At 46.7% G+C, this 21,286-nt stretch overlaps 1 long non-coding RNA gene across 1 annotated transcript in view; it reads right to left on the minus strand.

Moving 5' to 3' along the window:
• LOC146870554 (uncharacterized) overlaps window positions 1–21,062 on the minus strand; it is a 112,284-nt gene extending 91,222 nt beyond the window's left edge. Inside the window, exon 1 of the long non-coding RNA XR_014959408.1 lies at window positions 20,801–21,062. This is a non-coding gene — a long non-coding RNA (uncharacterized LOC146870554). The remainder of the gene's footprint in view (window positions 1–20,800) is intronic.
• Between the last annotated feature and the right edge of the window lie 224 nt (window positions 21,063–21,286).

Here is a 21,286-nt window from a genome sequence, read left to right on the forward strand (position 1 = left end):
AGGTAAACCACCCCTCTAGCAGTGTGCACTAGCCCTCAGGTGAGAGTACAATGCAATGATCCCTGTACCCCTACAGTGTGTAAGTCAATTCTTAGACATTGTAAGTGCAGTAAATCCATAAAGAGTATATGGCCTGGGAGTTTGTCATTACCAACTCCACAGTTCCATAATGGCTTTACTGAACACTGGGAAGTTTGGAAGCAAACTTCTCAGCACATTAAACCCACACTGATGCCAGTGTGGGATTTAATGTAAAAAGCACACAGAGGGTATCTTAGAGATGCCCCCTGAAAAATGACCAGCCCTGGTGTGGTTCCTGAATGGCTGCCCGCCATTTGCCACCACCAGAGAGGTTCCTGGACCCCTGTGTAGAGTGCCTCTGCTCTCTGGGTCCAGAGACAAAGCCCATCCTGGACAGAGGTGTCCCACCTCCTCCCCAAGAATGGGTTGGGTCCATGAAAGGGGAAGCTACGTTTGTTTTGCCTCGTTTGTACGCTGTACCTGCCTTTTGTTGCTCCCAGCAACTGGCTCCCACTGGTTCTCCATCCCACTTTGGGTGGGAGAATAGGCAGGAAACCTGAGCTAGGAGGAGAGGTGTTCCCCCCTTTGCCAGCACCACCCCTCAGGTGGGGAAAGCAAGGTGGAGAACACATTTCAGTCACTTCCATCTTAGAGATGAGGGGACCCAACCAATTAGGAAGAGGCTCGTGTCTGCCTCCCACTGGAGCGTGGCATAATAGAGGGTGTACTCACCCCAAGGAAGGGACCCATTGGTCCCGACCTGCACACCCCTTTAACGCCTGTAAATCTGGGTGCAGATTTACGAGAAAGTGTCTCAGTGCGTGCTGCAAGCCATTTGACTGCGCTGCACTGAGTCACTTTCAAAGCACAGGGATACAACATATTTACAATAATATGTCGCATCTCTGTGCTTCCCCATGTGCTGGTGCACAAACTGCTGCCATGCACCGGCGCAGGCACCCTTGCACCATGGTGCAAGGTTGCCTGCATCGTAGGGAGATTGATTTTGTCCAGGAAGGGTTCCCTTCCTGCACAAAAACAATCTGAAATGCAGTTTTTCAACTTCTATGTGTGCTGCATTAGCACACATAGAAGTTGAAAAACTTAATTGTTTCAATGATTGTTTATGTGCAGCAAGGGACACCTTCCTGTACATAAACAATCATTAGAGCTGATTTCCTCTTTCTATGTGTGCTGCAGAATGCAGCACGCATAGAAAGAGGAAAGAAAAACGAGGAGAAATTAATACATTTCTCCTCGTTGCGCCTCCCTACGCCTCCCTTGGGGAGGCATATCATTCACACGCATTTCCAGATTTCCGATTCCTCGTAAATCTGGAAATGTGTCTGGTTCCATGGGTGTTGCGTGGGAACACCCACAGCAACACCCATGGAACGCCCCTTTCACGCAAAGTGCTGCTTGCAAAGGGGCCATATTTAAAAGGACAGGAAAAGTAATGCAGGGTGGCTTTTCCTGACCTTGTAAATATGGAGCAGTAAAATGCGCCATCAGTAGGTCACAAAAACTGACGCATCGGTGGCGCAAGGGGCTTGTATATCACCCCGTAGTATTTGGGGGTGACCCTGAGCCTTGCCTCCTCAGATGTGAGGAAGAAAGAAGAAGGACGGAAGAGCCGTGCTGACCCAGGAAGAAGAGGGTCCCACTACTTTGGCCCCAGCCCTACCGGCCTGTTCCGGCACTGACCTGACTACAGCAAAGAAACCGGCATGTCCAACAGCCCCGAGAGCCTGGAGGACCTGCCCTCCACTCACCTTATGGACTCTGCCACTCGTGAGCACTGGATTTATGCAACAAAGACCAGAACCTGGATCCAGGCGGCTCGCGGTTCTGCACCACTCTTGGTTCTGCACCACTCTGCACCCGACGCCCATGGCCCAAGTGGCCCAAGACTACGACGAGTGGTCCCCAGCGATCCTGACCTGGGATCTGGTGATCCCTGACCTCCCTCAAGCTTCAGGATGATGCCTGCAGCCTCAACCTGAAGGGTCCCCCCAACTGGGACCGGAGCTCGTGAGAAAACCTGATGCCAGAAAACATCCCTACACCCTAGAGCACGAGCGCCTTGGGTGGGCCAACTGGCAGTGTCCAGGCATCACCCAAGATCCCAACTTAACTCTCCAGCCAGTGGTCGCCTTCAGGAAGTCTCCCTGCCTGGGCCTGCAGCCTCTTTACCCAACCAGAGGTCTCTATTGGAATTCACAGGGTCCTCGATGTCTCCTTGGCACACTGCACCTGGTTGCCCCAGTGCCGCTAGTGGTGCAGCTCCTGTGCTGATTGTTGGCCCCTGCAGTGCTGGCCTTAACCCCAGGAGCTTTGCTCCCACAACCAAATGGCCTGCTCGTAAGCAGTCTCTGACTGAAAGCCCCCTTAGCCTAATTGGCTAACGTTGGGCCCCTGCATTCTGCACCTGGCAGCCCCAGTGCCGCTGGTGGTGCAATTTGAGTGCCTCCCTAGACCTTGGGGAACATTGGTCCTAACCTCCAAAACTCCCACACATAAGTCGTTTACTTACCTGAGAAATGGCTGACTTTTTTTTCTTATGGGAACCCATGTTGCGAGTTTTGTCCCTGAAAATATTCTGTGTTGAACTGAACATTGTATGAAAACAAAGAGTAACTAAACTTCAAACCTTAAAAAGTCCTACTTACCTTGAATTGTAAGATCCCTGGTGTGGTATCTCGGCATACCACCCAGAGTAGTCGATGTAATCTAAAAGTAATCCAAAAGTATTCCTAAAATGAATTACTGTGTATTTTAACCTTCTTTTTGAACCAATGGCAACCTGTAACAATTGCAAATTCAACCACAACTGCATTTCCTTGTACAGTCATGCATTTGACAGTATATTTTACTTACATGTGCCAATTCCTGCTTGGTTCTAAAAAGAAAACATAAGCATACCTTTTTTATACTACCTAATTGATCTGGATTCTGTCTCTGAGTGTGTCTAATCAGTCCTCGATTGATTAAGTGAATACAATAATTTCTTAACACACCCTCTGGATAAGCCTAACTGCTCGCCCACACTATCACAAAGAGAGCTGTTAGTACTTACATAATTTAGCCTCTGCTATACCTCTGGGGATCTACTGGACTCTGTGCACCTTACTTTTGTATAGTATATACAGAGCCAGATTCCTACAGAAACGCTACAGGCTGGCGAGCTCAAAATCCATCTTTGCAGGTGAAGCCACTGACACAATCAGTCAGGTATAATTAGGGTGAACTTAGAAAAAGCTACAATGCCTATCAGGGAGAATTTGAAACTCGAATTGATCTTACATATGGGATGGTAGTGTACACCAAATCACTGTATGGCATTGCACAAACACAAGTCTTATCCTACAGAAGCCACCAATGCTAGAAATTGGGTTACTGGTTGACTGGGTGTGACCCTTGGTCAAGTAGCAACCACAATCCTAGTCAGGGTAAGTCACAAGCAAACCCCAAATTAGCCTGTGCTCAAGACCCTGGTAGATTGGCACAGAGCTGTCAGGCTTAATTTAGAGGCAATCCTTTAAGTATTTGTACAACACCTCAAACAGTAAAACAGTGAAAACCGGAGATATTGAATTGTAAAGATTTTAGGGGAAATTGCACCAACCGTGGATATCTAGCCGTGCCAAACTGGGACAAAGTCACAAATGCAGGCCAACCGCGATGGAGCATGGGCTGGCTACAGGGATACTATGCTTTAGTTTTATGAATTCACAATGCAAGCAGCTCTGGCAAATCAAAAACCCAGCCCACCCCTTGTTAGTTCTTCTCATAAGTTCATCTATAGGTACGCCTCCTTCTGGTATTCAGCTGCCATTGGCATCACTGCAAATGTGCAGAAAAAAATCCATAGATCCAATTAGAAGAGAGCACACTGCAAACTACAATGAACGGAAAGAAATTCAAGTGTACAATTAAAATTATCAACAAAAATCCAAAGCACATAAGTAGTAAATCTGGATACCCTTGCACATCAAACTCGTGTTCCCAAAAGTGACAGGTGCCACGCCCCTGGCACTAAAAGTGACAGGTCCCAAACCCCTATGATGGATGTAGGTGACCATTTGACCCAAGGGGCGGTCTGCCATAGGGCGGGATTGTTTTTTGGAGACAGCAGCGAGCCAGAGCTCTATGACGGAGGCTGGACATGTTGTGATGTAGAGGTGCACGCCCCTTTTAGGGGTTGTTTAGGATACATATCAGGCGTCCTTAAGAGCCTTGTACAGCAAGCCGGCGCCTGAATATGAAAAGGTTCCCATAGCAAAATGAAGAGATTCAACCCGCTCGTGAAAAGGCCCATGTTGGGTGGCGGTCAGCCCACTATCGATAGATATTACCGCAGCTTAACACCCCTGGTAATGGACAAGAATGCTCAACAAGAAACACCTAAGGATATGGGATTCGACGTTACTGGTTTTGGCGATGACCGTTGTCGGCGTATGGAAGCATGCCCTCTCAAGTATTGCGTATACCGGATGTCGCCAATTAAGGTCGATAGCAGCTGGAGTGTGGACTCGTGTAATGGCAGTGAGTATGAGAGATTTAGCTTTGTGGAGATGGACGATTTGGAAGATACAATAGTTCCACCTAACTCCCCCGTCTATGAAGACATGGGCTTTCAGGAGGATACGCCTCCTTAGAAGGTAGTTGTGCAACAGCCGGGTACAAGCGTCGAAGATGATGGGCCATCGCAGGACATTAACGACTCTCAAGATTTCAAAGCCGCCGCAGAGGGCGTTAAAAACTGTTATGAGCCATCAGTTACATAATGATGTATTTTATTTCTTCAACTAACGTACTGTCAATCTTTCTTCTTTTGACCCTAGAGAGCAACCCCAGCTGGATGCACCTTCTTCATAATGCACTATGGTGAAGAAGCTGTAGCACCTCCTAACACACCCGCCTATGAAGACATGGTTTTTCAGGAGGAAGCGGCTCCTGAGAAGATCGTTGTGCAGCAGCCCGGTACAAGCTCCGAAGATGATGGGGCATCGCAGGACATTAGCGACTCTCAAGATTTCGCAGAGGGCAGTGAAAATGCTGAGGTTAGTAAAAAAAATAATGAGCCGTCAGTTACATAATGATGTATTTTATTTCTTCAACTAATGGCATGTCAATATTTCTTCTTTTGACCCTAGGGAGCAACCCCAAAAAGAACTGGGGCCGTGGGGCATCCCACAAAAGCAGACAGCGTCCATTTTCACTGACTATGTTGTGCAAAACAGACTGAAAGTTCCACAAGACAAAGTACTGATGTTCCCATGAAGTGTGACTATGTCTCTAAGAACGACGCGGATGTAAAAGAAATTCAAGTAGTACCCCACGACAACCTGATGGCTGTTAAAGGTTTCGCCGCTGCTGTGGTACTAGCTTGTGTCAAACATGACTATTACGGCCTTTGTTTCGGACACAGAATAGGGGATCCGCAGCAGGATGTGCATGAGTGTCTGGGTGATGCATACAGAGCACGAGTAATCCGCTATATATGTAGTTAGACCCGTACAAGATGTATAAACTGTTAAGGGTGGTGTACGGACTGTCCACTGAAAAGAAATATGTCCACCCTGATATGCTGAAGCTCTTGACAGCAGCACTCAAGGAGACCCGGCACGCCCACTACCCAAGCTTAAAACTGCAGGGTATGCAAGGGCTGTGTATGGCTGTTGATAGAAAGACTCGTAGAAAGGTGTATGTGTAAGCTGTATATAAAAAATAGAAGAATAGGGTATTTAACCCCCTGAAGACTAGTTTAAATAAATAAGGTCTTATTTAGCGTTACATGATAGTGTGTATTTGGAACAAAGTAGTAGAATGTTACAACTTGAGGTGGCTATGTGTTAATCCGTCTTTACAACGCTTACTATGAACATGTAAAGTACCTTCTGTTAATGTTTTGTTAATATTCTTTATTTTTAATAAAATGTCCTTACGCAAAACAAGCTTCATTCATTGCCTGTGTTGTAGCGGATGATAACATGCCGGGTGCCCGGTTAAGAAAACGTTATTATGATACAAGGGGAGTTGGAAGCTTGGAAAGGGCCAAAGCTCTGTATAGAAGGGCTGTACATGAAAATGAACCTGTAAGCAGAGACCTGGTGAAGACCTGGTTATCAGTAGAGGAGGCGTATTCACTCCATAAGCCCGCCAGAAGACGCTTTAAGAGGCGCCATACAATAGTTAATGCGCAAATAGATTATCAATGGCAGGCGGATATGTTCAGCCTTCAAGATATAGCAAAACACAACAGCGACGCTCGTTATATATTAACCGTCATAGACGTCTTGTCCAAGTACGCCTATGCAGAAGCGCTACGCGATAAAAGTGGGGCTAGCGTCACGGCCGCTTTAAAAGCAATCTTCGAGAAGGGCCGAATTCCTCAAAAACTACAAACAGACGCCGGTAAAGAATTCTTAAACAAGGCATTTCAGAAATTATTAAAGCAACACGGGGTGCAACATTTTGTAACACACACGGAGGTAAAAGCAGCTGTAGAGCGGTTTAACAGAACTTTAAAGTCTAAGATGTGGAGGTATTGTACGGCCCACAACACTTACAGATACGTTTATGTTCTACAGGCTTTTTTAGCTGTATATAATGCCAGTTATCACAGGGCCATCAAAACAGCACCCGTAGAGGTAACTCCTAGTAATTCTTTATCTGTTTGGAGAACGGTCTACGGGCGTAATTTCGCTACAAAGGTAAAGAAGCCTATTTTTAAAAAAGGTGATTACATAAGGATTTCAAAATTGAAAGGGGTCTTTACGAAGGGCTACCAACAGACTTTTAGCGACAAAATAGTTATAGCGGAAAGTGTGGAGCTTAAGGAAGGGATGTATATTTACAGGTTAAAGGACTATGATGCGGAAGTGGTGTCGGGGGTCTTTGACAAGGAAGAGTTACAAAGGATACCCGATGATCCGCACAGGGTGTATAGGGTTGAAAAGATTATGAAAAGGAAAGGTAGAGGTGCTAATAGCCAGGCATATGTCAAATGGCGGGGCTGGCCGGAGAAATTTAACAGTTGGGTGTTTGCCAGCTCCCTGAAGGGTGTGTGAGCTGAGGACCGTCTAAAAGCTGCTGATAAGATGGAGACAACGCCCTTTTATATCACCCTGCCGTCCAACGCTTCTAAGGGTATGTTCCCCGACAACCAGATTTCTAATTATACCGTGAAATTGGCTAAGCCTGTGGACCTGAAAGGGGATTGGGAGGTAGCCCTAACCGAAATCCAATACCCTGGAAACTGGAATACATTTACACAGAGCGAGGCCAAGTTTTACATAAAGCGTGAGCAGAACACTGTGAGCATGCACGAGAGCATCCCATACGGCTACTACCCAACCGTTTCAAGTGTTGTTGACACCATCAACAAATCTATAGCCAGCATCGAAACATATACGAATATTCATCTGTCGCTAGATAATGTCAGAAGGAAGGTGTTTCTTAAAGCCCCTAATCGCACCACGTCATTTAACTGCTCAGGTAAATTAAGAAGAGTTTTAGGCACAGTACAGCTTGCGAAAAGTCCGATCGAACAGGATCACACGTGCCCCGATATTAACAGGGGGGTTCTACACGCTCTATGTGTATAGCGATATTGTAGAGGCCCAGAAGATCTGCAATAGCTACTCGCCGCTGTTAAGATGGGTCCATGTAAAGGGCGAAAATAATACGATGGTCAATATTCAATTCAACAAACCCGACTACGTCACAGTTTCTAATAACCATTTTGACACTATTTCAATAATGATCTTCGATGATCAATCCAACCCGGTGTCCTTTAAATATGGGAAAGTTATTGTTAAGCTTCATTTAAGGCCGAGACGCGACCAAGGCTATTAAGCAGGCAGCATGGTGGTTGTGAAAACATACAGGGACTCGTCTATGTCCAGGGACTATTTCCGAAACCAGGCCGGATATGGAGGCCCTCCGGACTTTCAAGGGTCCCCGGTTATGTACAGGGCTGGTCTAGGATGTTTTTTCCGCAGTCTGTTTAGAAGATCTGTGCCCTTCTTGAGAAGAGGCTATGAAATTGCAAAACCGCATGTTAAAGCGGCTGCTACGAACATTGCCCAGGACATGGAAGGATCTGTTACTTTGAAGGTTGCCGAGTGCATGAACAAACAGCTGCAAGAAGGCGCTGGTTAGGTGTACAGGACTCGCGCCATTGTTAAAAGGAAGCACCGCGCTTCGAGACTCAGAGGACCATCTGCCCCTATAAAAAAAAAGGGGTTCTTCAAAGCGCGCTCAGAAAAGAAAAACCCCAAGACGGAAGAGAGCTTCAAAGAAGAAGAGAACCACCTATAAACTATATATTTTTTAAAGCGCCGCAAGCTAAAGCATGGCCTTCGTACATTGTGCATCGGGCGAGTGCCCCAAATCCGAGTTAAACTTGTTTACTCTAAAGCCCACGCAGACAAGCATCGAAAACAGCTTTTTCATGGAGGTATCACCTTTAGCCCCTTTGACGCCTCTGGCCCCTATAGAGTTTTATGTATCAGGGTCCACGGATATGTATTTGGATCTCAACAACACGCTACTCCATCTTATGTGTAACATCGTAAAAGCGGATGGTTCCGACATAGCAGCAGACGCTAAAGTGGCGACGATCGCTTACCCCCTAGCAACCGTGTTTAATCAGGTGGACATCACCCTGGGCGATCACCTCATCACACAGAGCGATAACATATACGCCTACAGAGCCTACCTCGAGAGCATTCTAAATTACAGTAGCGACATCCTCATCACGCAGCTTTCAGCAGGGCTCTTCTACAAGGACACATACGGACACTTTGAAGCCAAGGAGCTGGACGGTGACAATCAGGGTTTTGTAAAAAGAGCAAGTTTTGCGGCGGGCAGTTGTCACTTTGACCTCCTGGGCCACATACATTCAGACCTCTTCTTCCAAGATAAGCTGCTCATCAACGGAATTGATCGTAAGATCAAGCTCACTCGCAACAAGGACTCATTCTGTCTCATCAGCAGGGATGTGGACCAGTACAAGCTAGACATACTGTCAGCGAGTCTGTTTGTAAAGAGGGTGAAAGTGTCCCTGAGCGTCAGATTAGCTCACGCCGACGATTTGCAAATATCAAATGCCAAATACGCGGTGGAAAGAGTAGGTAGCTCTGAAGGTATTCAGCATCCCTGCCGGTACCCGATTAACTCAGCAGCAGAATTTATTTCTGGGACAACTACCCAAGCTTATCATCATCGGATTTGTGGACAATACAGCTTTTAGCGGCGTCTACGCCTCAAATCCCTTCAATTTTAAGCACTAGGGCATCAACTACGCTGCGCTGGTCCACGAGGGCACTGTGATTCCGGCAAAACCCTACACACCCAGTTTTATAACCTCCAACTACATCAGGGAATATCAGGGGCTGGTTTTGATAACTGGGAAGCATCTACGGGACTGCGGGGTAGCCGTGTCAAGAGAAGGCTATGGGGCCGGATACACGCTGTTCGCATTCGACCTGACTCCCGACATGGAAGACGGTGATCACTACAACCTGGTCAAAAACGGCAATCTAAATGCTGAAATACGATTTAGTAATCCGCTACCTGTGAATGTGAACATGGTTGTATTCTCGGTATTTGACAGCATCATTCTGATCAACCACTCCAGACAGATTTTGTTTGACTATCTTTAAAACGTTTGTGAAATGGACACTGTACAGATACGTGACTTCTTAAGCAGGCATAAATACGCTAGGAAATACTTTTTAATTGTTTACCCTAGCGACGGGTTACCAACCGAAATAGGGACGGAAAGACCATGCACCCTAGTCTTTCACACAGATCCTCATTACAAGGGTGGAACACACTGGGCGGCCTTGTTTATAGGTAGTGACAAGGTTACAGTGTTTGACAGTACAGCTGAGTTCCCCGAACACAGTATCTATACAGAGCCCATATTCAAGTTTGTGAAAATAGCCGCAGCGAGGGTTGAGTATACCAAGCTAAGGGTCCAGGATTCGTTAGCCATCACATGCGGGGAACACTGTATTTATTTTATCAGTAAAATGTCGGAGGGTGTGGCGTTTCGAAATTTCTTAAATCTATATTCGAGTGATCTTCTTAACAATGACAGTCTAGTTGTGAAATATGTAAAAGAAAACACAAGGGCCTCAGTCAGACCTGTGAAAACCGAATATAGCGTTTGTCAAAATTGTAAGGGCCTGTAATGTGTGTATGTTTAATGATGAATGTTTAAAATAAAGGCATTTTTAAAACACGCATTCAGATTTTTATGCTGCCACATACACCATAATTAAAAAGTTTTAAAAGACGAGTGAGACGGGATGAAAACTTATAATAGTGTTCATTACAAACAGTTATGTAGGTTGTGCATTACAATGACATCCATTACTAAAGAAATATATGAAGAAAAATCAGACACGGTTATACACGTAATAGGCATAGTTATTCAAAAAGTCTGTAGAAACATTAAGCATTAATCCACGTATGTGCTTTGGACAGTTGCCTTTTTCTCTCTACAGTCGTCACAAGGGGGGTGCTCCAAGAGGTGGATAGTCATGGGGCATCAGAGGCGGCTGGCGATGGAGGGAGGGGTGCCTTTAAACTTTCAAGCATATGACGGTGATCGTTACTATCCATGAGTGTGGAAGGGATGTTGAGTTCAGCGGCGGCTCATAGAAACTGATCCCAACCTCTAAGAGCATTTTGATGTGTTAGGGTTTTGGGGTGCGTGAGACCTTTAACTAGATCGTACATGTGTGAACCAACAACCGGCTGCCCCTTTTAGAGATATTTGCCGCGTTCATTCCAAGCTGTCAGGTCTTTAGAAGCGGCGAGTTTACTCATCAACATTTGCGCCGCCCCCCTGTGCCTCTGACATATTTTTTAGGAGGTCGTCAACAAAGATATCCGAGGGCGGTGCCTGGGCCGGCTGTGGCTGTTGGGGTTGCGGAGCAGGCGCTGGCGTTGCTGGCTGTTCAGAGTCCGGGGCATATAGAGTCAGCTTATGTTTTTCTGTCTCCCACGGCTTGTAGTAGCTTAGAACATTTTTAAGGGTGCTGGTGTAGAGGGTAGCTTTGTCATACGGGTTTAGATCCATTCGGTTCAAAATGTCTTTAATTTCAGCATCCAGGCGTAGAGTCTCATTTCGCCGTAAATCCCAGGCCTTGTCCGCAGGAGAGGCCAGTTGCTCCAGCTGTTGTCTAGGAACCAAATACATCTTTGCGGCATGCTCCATCACCATCCCGAGAGGAGGCTTGTAATTATGGGTATGGCTATGCCCAACAATGAGCCTATAAAACCCCCCGACTGTTTAATCAGTTTCTTCTTGGTAATGAGTGAGGCCCTTCTATTACTGAGCTTCTCAATAAGATGTTGCTTCTTCTTCAACACCTATAACTAGCTCTTTGATATAGGGACGTTACCTTTTAGGGTGTTTAGGGCTATTTCTGGAATGGCCGCCACTAAATCGTTAGAAGCAGCGCAGAGGACGCCCTTTCTGTGCTGGGGACTGGCTGTAACCAGCATTTTCAGGAGAGCTAAATTGCGGCGTAAGTGGTCAGACATGGTCAACACAGGGCGTTATAAGGTTGGGAGTACAAATGTCTCTAAAGGTCTTCAGCGCTGCTTTTTATAGGCTCTGGACTTGGTCTTTGGTGTGTAAGCTACTGGGAGATCAGGGGGATAAATATTAGCCCTCAGTCTGTGGTCTTCTAGAGTGTTATTTTTTAAGTCAACCAGCAGGTAGCCATGGTGTTTTGCTATAGCATCATTAAAGGCCTCCATGAAGAAGTGCGTGTTTCCCGGCTTCATCTGTTTAGCTATGACGGATATTTGCTGTTTGTCATGGGGTTTTTTAAATAAAATAAGGTATGAGGCGTTGAGTGCTATAGAGCGACTGTTCTTACCCTTGTAAAACAAGTTCTGCACAATGTAGCATATGCTTAGATTGCGGTGGTGTGAATATTGAGTAAAAGCTCGCTCTAGCTCAGGATGATCCCCACCTTTACGCATAAGGTCATCGACAATTGCTAGGTTTACACGGTTCGGTGGCAGCAGCTCATCGTCGTTGAGATTATCAGGTATACCTTCTATAAATCTGATATGCGGGAAGCTGCGGGACAGGTCGGTATAAAGATCTTGCCAGCACGAATAAAGCCACATAATGTTATTTGGTGTTTGGGATAAAGCACCGGCAGCATTTTCTAAGAGCTTTTTTATAAAGTAGTTTTTACCGTAGTTTGAGGGCCCTGCTAACCCGCAGGAGAACGGATGCTGTAATCTGGTGTCCATAGTGCGGTGGTGCCCTCTCTAATGCATCTAATAACCGTACGGCAGTGTTTTATAGTCCGTAGTCAGGACCCTTTTGTCAAAAACAACGCGTAAGGTTTTATGTAGGGGCTGGGTTGTAATTTCCCACTTCTTTTTGGATCTGACTATGCAGGACTGATTCACAACTATGGTTTTATAATTTTCACGATCGTCCAATGCAGAGTATTCATGCATCAGATCCTTCAGACTGTCAAAATTGATTTTAAGGGTGTTGTTGACATTTAATGTAATACCTTTGACCTTCATGCACACCTTGTTGTTGTTTGTTTTGTAGTCGTAGGTCTTAGGTCTGGAGGAAGTAAATTCTACTATATGTTCATCCTTATCGAGTTCGCTGGTCAAATTACCTAAGCAATCCCTAAGAGAAGGGTCTTCATCCCCCGGTTTAAAAATCACAGAGTCAGTATTGTGATACAAACAACGGTCCTGGAGTTTATCCATAACACCGTAAAGCTCTAGATGGGTGTTGGCAGTTGTGAAGTTGGCTATGAAGATGTTTATGTTGTTAAACGTTGTGGGGTACTCTTTTGTGTATGTTCAACACACAGCCACGGTCTCGTCATCGATAAATTCGCAGCTGGACACCTCGTAACAAGGGGCAAAACGGTACTTAAACAGTTCGTCAGGATTCGTTATTAAGGTTGTATTTGACATGTTTTTATGCTGGGCGAATTTTCCCCATTAGGAGTTGAGGCAGAGCTTGACTAACTGTCGGCGGGCAGGGTTGAATTCTATTAAATGGGGTCGTAAACGTATACCCTTGTGAGCGTGGTAGTCATCGATGTATTTCTGCTTTGCATCTTGACTAGTACACCAATCGAGATATCCTGAGGCCTCCTGTTTGTCTCTGAGAAACAAATTAATGTAGCGTGAAAAGAGGCGTTTCGTGGTCCTCTTAAAATGCCACACCCCGTGTACTCTCCTGAGTCTGTAGACTTTCTCTATAGCATACTTGGACCTCGATGCTACACCAGGTCCCTGTGAGCATCCTTTGTTCTTCAGTGTGTCTACAACCACCAACCTCTTTAAACACTGCGCATGTTCGACAGAGGGGGAACATCAGCTTACCATCAACTCTGTATGGTAACACAGGGAAGTAAAGATGCCTTGGCGGGTAGATTTCGCATTTGACTAGCCCAAAGTATTGGGAAAGGGGCTTAAAGTCTCTATATATGATGGTGGGTGTCCTAAGGGGTATACCTTCATTTTGTTCACAAATGGGTACAGACTGGTGAAACCATAGTAGTGTATTTTCTCACCCTCACCAACGGCCCAGTACAGCTGTATGGCATTTGTACGACCCCCGAATAAGGCATCGCGGGGCTCCAGAGGTTGTGGTAAATCACGACTCTGAGGGAAAGAGCAGAGCTCCAAGTCATTTGTTAGTATATCTAACCACTCATGCTCCCAAAGGACGCGCAGAGCAAAGCCACATTTTTCAACACACTGGGCCTTCATCAGAGTACGTCTGTGTAAGTGCTCAAATTTGGTACTCAGCAATTTGTTAAACTCGTGGGGCTTGTAACAATGGGGGCAGCCGCGGTAAAAGCAGCCGTTGTATTCAAAAGCCACCGGCACTCCCTTAATTACGGCGTACCCATCCATGTAATAGGGGCCCAGGTGGTATTTTCCCCTCCTATAAGGCGTGTTGAATATGTATGTCTTCCTTCTCAGACACTTACATGAGCCTTTGGATAGAGGGGGTTGAATAACGTTTCTGTTTACCGTTATAGAGGTCTGGCGGCACTAGAGCGATACTTTTTGGTCTTAAAAATGTGTGTTTGTAGATGGACATACACATAGAGGCCAAAGTGATGTTTTGAAAAGGGTCTGTGCATTCGACCGTCTTTTTCATTTCAGGGGACTTGGGCTTCAAAGCTCTGACTTTCTTAGTCATCTCCACCACATCTCTGAAGAGGTTGCAGGCTTGTCGTAGGATCATTACATCCGCCTGACAATAAGCCTTTCACTCGGTTTGAACCATTGCAGAAAGCTCTCTTTCTCAGCAGGCATCATATACTGAACCCCGTAGCTGTCCGGAGGCGGCATGGGCCCCACATAATCCTGGTTCGCCCAGGTGTTAAAAAAGTGTGGAAAATAACCTTTACACCCTGGGAAACCAAAGGCTTTTGGCAGCTTACTCAATTTCATGGGCCGGAAATTCAGGGTGTCTATGAATCTTATTTGTAACTGTCCATCAGTTAGCAACATCAGCTTAGAACCCTGGGTGATGAGTTCTACTTGTACCTTTTCACAAATCAGATTTTGTAAAATAAAGAATGAGTCGTATGCTTTTGAGTAATGGGCCAGCTTAGTATACCCTTTGAATTTGGTTTGAATAAAAGTGTTAAGGAAATAACCAAAGCACGTTCGCCCTTCAAACTCCCAGCTGTTGTCAGAAGTTAGATGGTGGGCATAAATATAGTTAGGTTGGTGTACCCCCGTCTCTTGTGTGCACTCTATATCGAACACTATGTAGTTTTCGGTTTTGGTCTGGGGTCTACCTTTAACCATGTAACACCGGTGATTTGTTCCTGCCCTAAAAGGAGTGTAACACCGTGGACATTTCATGCCTTTGCACTTGTGGTCTTTCGCCACGTACCGACCACACTCAAAGCAATCAATTTTAGGGAAGCATTTAACAGCCTTGTTGTGTATGCTCAAGCAGTCTTACGAGCGACAAAACATCTTACAGGTGCGACACCTCACCTTCAGGTCGGCGTCTACGATGCAACCATCCCTCTGACTCATCTTACAGTGCATTTCACACTGATGATGTGCCTTAGTGTTGTATATGTGGTCACAGTATGTGCACACGTACTTGACTCCCAGAAAACCTCTAAGGTTCAAGATACCATAAAAGTGGTTTTCATGGTGAAGGACATAAACAATATTGTTTCTCACACGTTCCCGGGTTGTAAAGTACTTCCAAGAACCGGTGTGTTAAAGAACTTTCACCGAAATGGCAAAATAGTTCTCAAAAAGACCTATGTCGCCAAAGCCGACCATACGGTCTGGAGGTATTTCAAGAACCTCATGGTCTTCAGCCGCTCTAGACATGATGACATTATTTAGCTATATAGCATGCTCTTTAAAGGCCTGGATACACCCCCCTCACGACCCCGTACAATGCGGGCTATGACTCTGAAAGTGCCATAGGCGACTAGTTCAGCCTTACCCTGTAAAAGCCTCGAGAGGTTTTCTAAAAATTCCACGACCTCAAACACAGCGCGGGACTTTTGTTTGGTGAACAAAGGGCTGTCAAAACCCTGCCCCTTGAAGCATAGTTGGAAAAAATCATTAGGACCCACATCGCGTAACAACCTTTCTATGAGTGTTTACATAGGCTGATGTATGGCTAAATCCCATGATCGGAGGACCTTATCTGGTGAAGGTTAGCAAACCTAAACTCCTCGTAGTGTTCTGTGGCGTTAAATCTCTCTACAGTACGACTTTAGCTTCTAACGCTCCTTAAAAAGACGGCCTCTGAATCCTCATCTTGAGGAATTTGAATTGCTGGGGAGTTCGCTGTTGTATCATTTTGGAGGTCCTGACTTAGCACGGTCTCGGGGTGTTTTTTAAGCCGCTGTGTAGCGCATATTCTGGCTTTCTTGAGTTCACTTATTAAAAGCCTCCGCTGCTTAGCGCTATTAGCCCACTTTTGCTTTTTATTGGACCAGTCTTTTCGAGGCAACCTCCACCCCTCCTATCAGAACAGTATGGTCTGTACATGTGTGCTACGTACTCATGGAGGCCTCTGCTACAGACCCACCCCCGAGCCTTCTATGTGTTCCTGGTGTTGGAGTATTGCCACTCTACCGCCCGAGCCCTTCAAACACCCTCCCCTTGGGGTGTTCTCTCCTGAACGTATGTGTTGGAGGGTGGCTGGTACTGTTGTATGTGCTTCAGGCACCGTTCGTGAACCTGTATGACTCTGTTTGAGGGGCTCTATGTAATTTTTACGCCTGACCAAGTGTAAGAAGCGCAGGGACTTGGTCAGTAGAGTATGGACCTTACTGCTATATTTTAATTTGTGTGTGCTTTTAGTAATACCAGGGGCCCGTGTGGTCTTTAGGGGGCGGCGTAGGCCCAGTCACGCCGATATACCCCATATGTCTGACACCGTTGTTTGACACGTTTAGAGGATCACCCTTTTACAGCTGTCAACCATTTGTAGTATGTTCCGCTGCGCCTCCAACTTGACCATGTCCTCGGTACCACCCAGCCCTAGTTTTAAGGTTGTGGCTTTCGTTTGGCGTTTTAGCTTTCTGACCGCCAGCTGTATATCTTTCAAATGCTCCCTAGTACATCTTTTGGGTGTACAGAATCGTATTGCAGCGGATTAGGGATGAACACCCCGTTGGGTTATATAACGTCCTCTCTCACACCGACCGTCGCAACACCATTCTGTAAAGGAGGGCCCGGGGAATCATAGAAACATGGTCCCAGTGCGAACACTGGGGCCCCACTAAATGACACCTCCAAACTCTGATCTGGACAGGGGCCACCGTCTGTACTGTTATCGGCGTATATTGATGGGGGTGATGCGGGGCTTACACAGGATGCGGGGCTGGTTGGGTCATACGCTCCTGGAGGGTGGATAGGAGACATAGGGCACGGTGAGTGTAAATGGCAGTCGAAATAATCGAGGGTCCTAGCGGTGAAGGAATTGTCGGGGATGGGGTCGGGTGAATGTGTAACAGGCGTGTTAGCAGGCCCATCGTGCGCTGCTTCTGAGGGTCTATCAAGGCGGTCTACCAACCCTGTCAGTGCCTTGAGACCCCCTGCTGGTGGTATAAGGTGCTCCTAGGGGTTGAGCATTTTCAGGCATTGGGTTCCTAAACCCGTCAGGAATGATTATAGAAGGTTTTGGGGGCTGGTCTAGGGGGATATCCTCTACCTGCGCCGCTGGTTTATTTGAAACTACAGAGGGTTTCAGAGGATGGGAAGGGTCCTGCAGTGTAATGGGCTTGATTAAGAAACCTTCCACTGTTTCTACTTGTAGCGTAGGGGGCCCTTGCTTCTTTTTAAGATATTTTCTCAAGAGGCGGTTGACTTTAGGGGTTTGGGGCTGTAACAGATCTTCTGCAACCCACGTTACAGCCGTTGCCCCCTTAGAGATAGTGGGGGTAGAGGATTCATTCCAGATCGAGATGAGATTTCCTTTTGAGGCCTGGGGATGGTTAATCATTTTAGCGGTTGGCTTGAGACGGCATTTCATCTCTGTACCGGTTCTCTGTTGGATGTGTGAATAATACGAGCACAATTGGTCCTGGCGTACACGCCTACTCACACCTTTTGCTGTAGGCACTGTTACTTTTTAATAAGAACCCCATGGTTGCCACCCACAGACCCCACCATATGTACAACCATAACATTTGTGCATATCAATAGTATACAGTCCTCAAGATGTTCTTTGTAACCCCTTTAATAACCACAGAGCCAGGTTAGGATATTAACTTAGAAACTGCAAGTAACAAAAGGGTATCTCCTAGGAAAAAGAACAGCCACAACATACCCCCAAATACATTAATGTGCCGCGTGGTCTACAGGGTACACATTCTGTGCATCAGACATATGGGCATAATTGTTGGCTGCAAGGTGGTTGCCAGCAGATGGGTTTTAAAACCATATGGGGGCCGTTCCTTGAGTGTTTGGCATTCACTTGAGCTCAACATTGTAAATGTTTTTAATATTTATTTATTTATTCATTTTTTATTTCTTTGCCTGAAACTTGCTAGACATGCTGCATGACAGTTGTTTTTTAAAAGAGGCTGGATGGGGCTGGCAAAAGCATGAGAAACGCTCCCATGCTCAACATCCTGTGATTCTGGACACTGCACTTAATCTACCCTACACCCCTAAAATGAATGTGCACCATGTGTAACGTAACAGTTCTCCTAAAAATGCTCCAAACCCAATGGATCGCGTTTGCGCTATATAAATATGCCCCAAAAACAACAAATCCTGAAAGCCTCAGGGACGCTGCTAAACCGGTCCCTGCGGCTGAAAATACACTCTTTTTTTTGTAATGTATTTATTATTTTCGGGGTCGGCCCCCACAACAGTCATGGAGGAATCCCTGCCTGGGAACTTCCCCTTCGTGCTTGTGGGAGAAGGACACGTCCCTCCGTGATTTCAGGGGAGTTCCCATGATGACATCATGGAAGGGCCGGGCCCTTCCATCGTCAACACGTAGAGGAAGTTCCCTGCTCCCCCTGCCGCTGCCGTCATCATCCCCAACGTGGGGCACCGCCCTCCCAGCCCCCAGAGCTGCGCAGCCAGTAAGAGGGCTCTAGGACTTAGGCAGTGGTCTCTGGGGCCTTTTATTTTTATAATACGGGGCCATGAGCCCCACCCCCACCACGGCCGCACATGCACCCAGAGCGCCGCATGGCCCAGCGCGGTCTCTGGGGTGCTTTTATTTTAGAAAAAGGGCCCCGAGCCTCACAGCTCTTGCACAAGCCCCAGAGTCCCGCACTTGGACAGCAGACTCTGAGGCCTTTATTTTTTATAAAACGGGACCGCGAGCCCCCACACTATGCCCCGCAAATCCCCAGAGACCGCAGCGTTGAGGCGCGCTCTGGGGGCCTCATTGGGTTTTGGGCTATGGGCCCCACCGCTACACTCTCAAATTCCCAGAGTACCGCCGTGTGGCAGCGGGCTCTGGGACGATCACAACCGGTTTCGGGCCGTGGGCCCACGCCGGCCCATGCCACAAGCCTCCCCCCAGAGACCTGCACAGAACACCGCGGGCTCTGGGGGGGCTGCCACTACAGCTTTGGCCAGTGGGCCCATGGCCCGAACCCTTCCACACATAGCCCCAGAGCCCTCACGGCCCTCAGAGGGCTCTGGGGAGGTATCAGATGGCCCGCCTCGGCCCGCCGCGATCAGAACCCACGCGTGATCCATGGTCCCACAACCCCAGAGTAGTGCTCTCGGTAAGCAGGCTCTGGGGATTTATTTAATACTCGCTGGGGTCTCGAACCCCCACACTAAGGCTGCACAACCTCCCCAGAGTACCGAACTTGGGCAGCGGGCTCTGGGGTCTTTATTTAATAAAGTACGCTGAGGGGCCCTGTTACCCCAACACCCCGTGGTCCATGCTGCACTCTGCCCACAACCCCGCAGCACCGCAACGCCTTAGCGTGCTCCAGGGGTTTTATTTTAATAACTGGGGCCTCGAGCCCAATACCTCAACACACCCTAGAGCCCTCCAGGATCGTCGAGGGCTCCTGGGTCTTTTATTTTTTTAAATCATGGGGCCTCAAGCCCCACACAGACCCCCGGGGCAACACAGGGCACCAGAGCACCAACCAACCCACAGCGTGCTCTGGGGTGCCTAATTTGAAAAGCCTTTGGGGACACAGCTCCCCACACCAGCGTGTACCGCACCTACCCCACAGCGCTGCACGGCCCTCAGAGACCCCTGGGGTTACAGCCTGAGTTTATGGGGGCCCACCATTGTCCCTTCCAACCTTTGGACCTGGCCCCATGGTTGATTTGTTACAGTTTTGGACCTATAACACCCCTGGACAACTAGCAGCAGAAGATGCAGCCTGCGCCAGTTCACCGCCAGCATAACCATAGGGTAAGTACTGAAACAGTGTTTTTTATTGCTAATTTATAGGGTTCATTTTGTTGCCTGTGGGGCCCTTAAAGTCATCAGGGAATCCTGTAAAATTGTTTCTAAGCGCTGTACAAGTCTTAAGGCTATAGCCCTGTGCATACACAAAACTGTTAGTGGCATTCACTTTTAAATGCACGCCTTCAATGCTCTACAGTGTATTTAAAGTCCTGGATCCCGCCTCAGAACTATCCACAGTATTCACATTACATACAGTTCCCCTTGCACTATGCTCAATTGGAAAACTTAAAATTACAACCCCATTTTAACTGAACACCTCAAACATTATTCACATTAAACATCCTAAAACCACGCATTAAGCATTAATTAAAACAGCTTGAACGCATTCCTTTGCTAGGTATCTTTTTAAAACTACCACATTGTGCATCTTAAAATGCATTCCCCTTACACTTTGCGCCTTTTAAAAACTTAAAATGACAACCCCTTTTCACCTCATCACCTCCAGCATTATACGCCTTAAGCCTCCTAACACTTTACATTAAACATTCATTAAAGCAGCATGAACACAATCCTACATAGCTCTAAACCCTTTTAAACCTAAAACTGTGTTCACCTTAAATATATTCCCGTTGCCCTTTGCACCTTTTAAAAACTTAAAATGACAACCACGTTTCACCTCCAACCTTACACATTAGGCACCAGACCACAACTCTTTAAACATTATTAAAACAATATAAACACAGTCCTACATAGCGCTAAACCCCTTTTAAAATGCAACCTTGTTCACATTAAATGCATCCTCCCCTTTACTTTAAATAACCCCCAAAAGCTTGTCACAATGTACCCCCTTATTTATTTTACCTCCATTAGCGTGTAGCAGGCAGCATCAATCTGCGAGAAGCTGCACTGATCCATCCTGGCCTTCAAGTTTCTGATGTAGGTCTGTGCAGCAAACAGTCCAGACACGGCGTTCCAAAAGGGTTTTTCAATGTTTGTTTCTGCCGGCACCTAAAGTACACTTTTTATACTTGTCCTGGCATACTAATTAGAAGACCTCACACTTTATGGTGGGTGGGCAGGCTTAGAACCAGGTAGTGGTGGTCTTTGGAGGGAACATTTTCACAGTTACATCACGCCTAAGCACTGTCGTAAGGAGCTAGACCCAGGAAATGTGTTTGTAGGTCTTGCTGAGTCAGCACAGCCGTGGCTGCTGAGACTGCTAGCTTTATCTCCTGAATCGTGTTTTCCTGCAGTGTTTGTTCCTGCCCAGTGTTATCAGGTTTCCGATTCTCCTGGGGGAAGTTTGGGACCCCGGTCTGTTGTCCCTTTATCATTTTAACATCTGCT

This window comes from Triturus cristatus, chromosome 1_1 (genome assembly GCF_964204655.1).
Source record: "Triturus cristatus chromosome 1_1, aTriCri1.1, whole genome shotgun sequence".
Taxonomy (NCBI): Eukaryota; Metazoa; Chordata; class Amphibia; order Caudata; family Salamandridae; genus Triturus; species Triturus cristatus.